At 42.1% G+C, this 5,801-nt stretch overlaps 1 non-coding gene across 1 annotated transcript; it reads left to right on the forward strand.

The window, feature by feature from the left end:
* The first annotated feature begins 5,447 nt into the window (after window positions 1-5,447).
* Window positions 5,448-5,520, forward strand: TRNAW-CCA (transfer RNA tryptophan (anticodon CCA)). Its single transcript has one exon. It is a non-coding gene; the product is annotated as a tRNA-Trp (tRNA).
* Window positions 5,521-5,801: the final 281 nt, after the last annotated feature.

Here is a 5,801-nt window from a genome sequence, read left to right on the forward strand (position 1 = left end):
ATGCAAAGAGTTGACTCATTGGAAAAGACCCTGACGCTTGGAGGGAATGGAGGCAGGAGGAGAAGGGGACGGCAGAGGATGAGATGGCTGGATGGCATCACTGACTCGATGGACATGAGTTTGGGTGAACTCCAGGAGTTGGTGATGGACAGGAAGGCCTGGTGTGCTGCAATTCATGGGGTCCCAAAGAGTCAGACAAGACTGAGTGACAGAACTGAACTAAACATATGACTAAATAATGTATGCTCAGGGGAAAGGAGTCTCAAAATTAGCATCATTTTAAAATTAGTTGAGCTATCTTTCCACTTTTATGTCTCCACATTTGGGTTTCCTTTAAAAGAATTCAGTACATGCAATTTTTAATGTCCATTCTTTCCTAGAAGTCCCCTGCTGGTTCTGTATTCCTTTTTATCTTGTGATCCATTCTGTGATTAGTCTGGTAGTTAATGATGCCATCTGAAAGTGCTGGTATGGGACATGAGATTTCTTTTCATAGCACCTCATCAGGAGTTGAGGACAAGTCTACAGGGAAGAAATTAATTATCTCTGCAGCCAATGCCACTAAAAAAAAAAAAGAAAAGAAAAGAAATATCTTTAGGAAGAGTATTTAATTTCTTATCTTGGTAAATTATGGGAAACCCTTCACAGGTAGTGAATCAGCTGAGCTGGGTGGTAGAAATGACTGATAACTTCTTTTTGATTTTTTTAAAAATTAATTTTTATTGTAGTATAGTTGATTTACAATGTTGTGTTAGTTTCTGCCATACAGCAAAGTAAATCAGTTGTACATATACACATATCCACTCTATTTTAGATTCTATTCCCATATATGTCATTATGGAGTATTGAATGGAGTGCTCTGTGCTATACAAGAATACATGCATGCTCAGTCACTCAGTCATGTCCTATTCTTTGTGACCCCATGGACCATAACCTGACAGGCTCCTCTGTCCATGGGATGCTCCAGGAATATACTGGAGTGGTTTGTCCTTCCCTCCTCCAGGGGATCTTCCCAACCCAGGGATCAAACTTGAGTCTCCTACATTGGCAGGCAAATTCTTTTACCACTGAGCCACCTAGGAAGCCCTGCTGTACATTAAGTTCTTATTAATCATCTATTTTATATAATAGTGTGTATCGGTGCAGGCACTATGGAAAACAGTGTGGAAGTTCCTTATAAAATTAAAACTAGAGCTACCATATGATCGACAATCCCACTCCTGGGCATAGACTAGGTGTGTGTTAGTTGTTCAGTCGTATCTGACTCTTTGTGACCCTATGGGCTGTAGCCTGCCACGCTCCTCTGTCCCTGGGGTTCTCCGGGCAAGAACACTGGAGTGGGTTGCCATGCCCTCCTCCAGGGGATCTTCCCAACCCAGGGATTGAACCCTCATCTCATGCTCTCCTGCATTGGCAGGTGGGTTCTTTATCACTAGCACCACCTAGGAAGCCCATGAAAGGCCAAGTATTCTGTATATTATTAGTAGTTTCCTATAGCTGCATAGCTGAATACTGCAGACTGAGCTGCTTCAACAAGAAGGATGCGTGCTCTCAGTCCTGGAAACCAGACGTCTGCGAGCTGGCATGGGCAGGTTGTTTCCTTCTGTGGCCTGTCTCCTCGGTTTATCAGTGGGTGGTTCCTCCCCCGTACTCAAATGGTCTTTATTCTGTGTGTGTCTAGGTCCTAATCTACTCTTCTTATATAGGCGCACTAGCAAAATTGGATTAGGACTCACCCGTAAGACCTTGTTTTAACGTAATCACCTTTTTTCCAAACATGTTTCCAAATATAGTCACACTTAAAGAAATTGAAGCTTAGGACTTCAGCATATGGACCTGGAGGAAGTCACAGTTCCGTGTGGAACATTCTTGTGATACTGTGACCTTGAAGACTCATAGCACACTGGAATATATTAGAGGTTCTGATCAATCTGGTTGCAAATATATTATTTATCTTTGTCTCTAGCAAACTTATTTGATTATTTTTCATAACATTCATTAAAATTTCATGGGAAAGATGTTGCAAGGAATAAAATGTTTGAGAAATAACTGCCATCCTGTCCAGACACGCTAGACTCAGATCACTTGGAGTCATGTTATATTCATTCTGATTCTCGATTGAGGAATTTAGTTTACAACAGTTTTATAGCAAGTAAAATCAAAAGCTAACATCTTTGAAAGGAAAAGTAAATATGTCTACATCATCAAATGAGAGCTTATGTAGGGACCTAGAGATTATCATATTAAGTGAAGGAAGTCAGACAGAGAAAGATAAATATCATGTGATACTGCTTATATTTGGAATCTAAAAAATGATACAAATGAACTTATTTCCAAAACAGACATAGACTAACAGACAGAAAATAAACTTATGGTTACCAAAGGGAATATCAGGAGTGGTAAGGAGAAATAATTTATGAGTTTTGGATTAATATATATATACTACTGTATATAAAATGGGCTTCCAGGTGGCTCAGTGGTAAAGAATTCGCCTGCAATGCAGGAGATGCAGGAGACATGGGTTCAACATCTGGGTCATGAAGATCCGCTGGAAAAGGGAATGGCAATCTACTCCAGTATTCTTGCCTGGAAAATCCCATTGGCAGAAGAGCCTGGAGGGCTACAATCATGGGGCTTGCAAAGAGTTGGACATGACTGAGTGACAGCGTGCACGTATATAAAATAAATATACCCACCGTTTAGAACAAGGAACTATATTCAATATCTTGCAATAACCTATAATGGAAAAGAATCTGAAAAATATACGTGTGTGTATATATACATATATATATATATATATATAACATATATACTTGAATCACTGTTGTACATTTGAAACTAACACAGCATTGTAAATTAACTCTACTTCAATTTAAAAAAAAAAAAAGAGCTGCAAATTAAATGTGACTTTTTACCCTGGAATTTGACCTTATCTCTTTCTCTTAAAATCACATCCCATCTGCCAGACAATTCTAAACATGACCACTTTTTGCCACTGTCCTAGCTCTTATCCTGGTCCAAACCTTTCTAATCGGTGTCTCTGCTTCCACCCTTCTATCCCTTCCATTGGTTCTCAGAAGAGAACCCAGGGTGTGCCTGCTAAAGGCAGCCAGATTCTATACCCCCACTAGTTACCCATCCAAGGATTTCCTGCTTGCCTGCAATAGGAGCCAAAGTCCTTACTATGGTCCTGGTGGTTCTGCATTCTCTGTCCACACTGACCTCTCGGCTCTATTTCCTATACTGTATTGTGGTGATTATTGTTCAGTAACTTAGTGTTGTTCAACTCTTTGTGATCCCACGGGCTGCAGAATACCAGGCTTCCCTGTTTATCACCAACTTGCAGAGCTTGCTCAAACTCATGTCCATCGAGTCAGTAATGCCATCCAATCATCTCATGCTCTGTTGCCCCTTTTTCCTCTTGACCTCAATCTTTTTCAACCTCAGAGTGTTTTCCAAAGAGTCGGATCTTCACATCAGGTGACCAGTGTATTGAAGGTTCGGCTTCAGCCCTTGCTCCAATATCCGAAGTAGCAGACTCCTGTCTGTGCGCTTGGATCTCAGGACTTTGCATGTGCTTCCTCTCTGGCAGGAACAGTGCTCTCCAGATACCTGTAAAGTTGTGTTCCTCACATCCTACAGGTACAGTAAGTTCCTGACACAGGAACCCTCAAGTTGCGAACTTTCAAAGATGGGAACCTGCAGCTTGTTCCAGCAAGGAACCAGAGCCTGTGCCATCCACCTCAGGCGTGAGTGAAACTGTCACCTGCCCTCTGTCTCCTATTTCTGATGATCATTCAGCTCTATCATCTCCCACCTCCTCACCCTCCTTCTTGCTGGTCCACTCCATCCCACCCGCCATGGGCCAGCTGCTGTATTGCACCTCCGTGCTTTTGAGGGATTGTACTGTAAGACTTAAAATCTCTTTTATTTTTTGTGTTTATTTGATTTTTATGTATTATTTGTGTGAAATGTATTATCATTCAGTTCAGTTCAGTTGCTCAGTCGTGTCCGACTCTTTGTGACCCCATGAACCGCAGCACGCCAGGCCTCCCTGTCCATCACCAACTCTGGGAGTTCACCCAGACTCAGATCCATTGAGTCAGTGATGCCATCCAGCCATCTCATCCTCCGTCGTCCCCTTCTCCTCTTGCCCCCAATCCCTCCCAGCATCAGAGTCTTTTCCAATGAGTCAACTCTTCACATGAGGTGGCCAAAGTACTGGAGTTTCAGCTTTAGCATCATTCCTTCCAAAGAAATCCCAGGACTGATCTCCTTTAGGATGGACTGGTTGGATCTCCTTGCAGTCCAAGGGACTCTCAAGAGTCTTCTCCAACACCACAGTTCAAAAGCATCAGTTCTTTGGTGCTCAGCTTTCTTCACAGTCCAACTCTCACATCCAAACATGACCACTGGAAAAACCATAGCCTTCACTAGACGGACCTTTGTTGGCAAAGTAATACATCTGCTTTTCAATATGCTATCTAGGTTGGTCATAACTTTCCTTCCAAGGAATAAGTGTCTTTTAATTTCACAGCTGCAATCACCATCTGCAGTGGTTTTGGAGCCCCAAAAAATGAAGTCTGACACTGCTTCCCCATCTATTTGCCATGAAGTGATGGGACCAGATGCCATGATCTTCGTTTTCTGAATGTTGAGCTTTAAGCCAACTTTTTCACTCTCCTCTTTCACTTTCATCAAGAGGTTTTTTAGTTCCTCTTCACTTTCTGCCATAAGGGTGGTGTCATCTGCATATCTGAGGGTATTGATATTTCTCCTGGCAATCTTGATTCCAGCTTGTGCTTCTTCCAGCCCAGCGTTTCTCATGATGTACTCTGCATAGAAGTTAAATAAGCAGGGTGACAATATACAGCCTTGACGTACTCCTTTTCCTATTTGGAACCAGTCTGTTGTTCCATGTCCAGTTCTAACTGTTGCTTCTTGACCTGCATATAGGTTTCTCAAGAGGAAGGTCAGGTGGTCTGGTATTCCCATCTCTTTCAGAATTGTCCACAGTTTATTGTGATCCACACAGTCAAAGGCTTTGGCATAGTATTACAGTACAGTATTATAGAGCTGATTGTGTTAGTTGGGTACCTAGGCTAACTGCTAAACTTATGAACAAATTGGACTTATGAATGTGCTGTCAGAAAGGAACTTGTTGGTATGTTAGGGTATTACTCTATTTAAATATCACCTCAGAGATGCCTCTGGTGACACAGATGTAAAACTTCAGTTTTATCCCTTCTTTCTGAATTGCTTTTTTTCAATGTAAGTTCACAAAGCCTTATTTGTTTTCTCCATGGCTGTCTCCCCAGGACCTAGAACAATCATCAGCATGCAGCTAGCACTCAATAAGTTTCTCTTGAGAGAACACATTAGTTTGGTTTGTATCACAAAGCTCCTTTCCATTCTATTTGTTACACTGTTTATCACTCCGTTGAGCTTCCCTGGTGGCTCAGAGGGTAAAGCGTCTGCCTCCAATGCAGGAGACCCGGGTTCGATCCCTGGGTCAGGAAGCTTCCCTGGAGAAGGAAATGGCAACCCACGCCAGTATTCTTGCCTGGAGAATCCCATGGACAGAGGAGCCTGGTAGGCTACAGTCCATGGGGTCACGAAGAGTCAGACATGACTGAGTGACTTCACTTTCACTTTCATTCACTTTATCACTCTGTTTTACTACCCACTCATTCATTCACTCGCAACAAATGAGCATTTATTATCACATCTATTATCACCACAAGTGAGTATCAGATACTCCAGTTCTATAGTAGTGAATAAAACAGACAAATCCTAAATGG

The sequence above is a fragment of the Bos indicus genome, chromosome 6 (genome assembly GCF_029378745.1).
Source record: "Bos indicus isolate NIAB-ARS_2022 breed Sahiwal x Tharparkar chromosome 6, NIAB-ARS_B.indTharparkar_mat_pri_1.0, whole genome shotgun sequence".
NCBI classification, from domain to species: Eukaryota; Metazoa; Chordata; class Mammalia; order Artiodactyla; family Bovidae; genus Bos; species Bos indicus.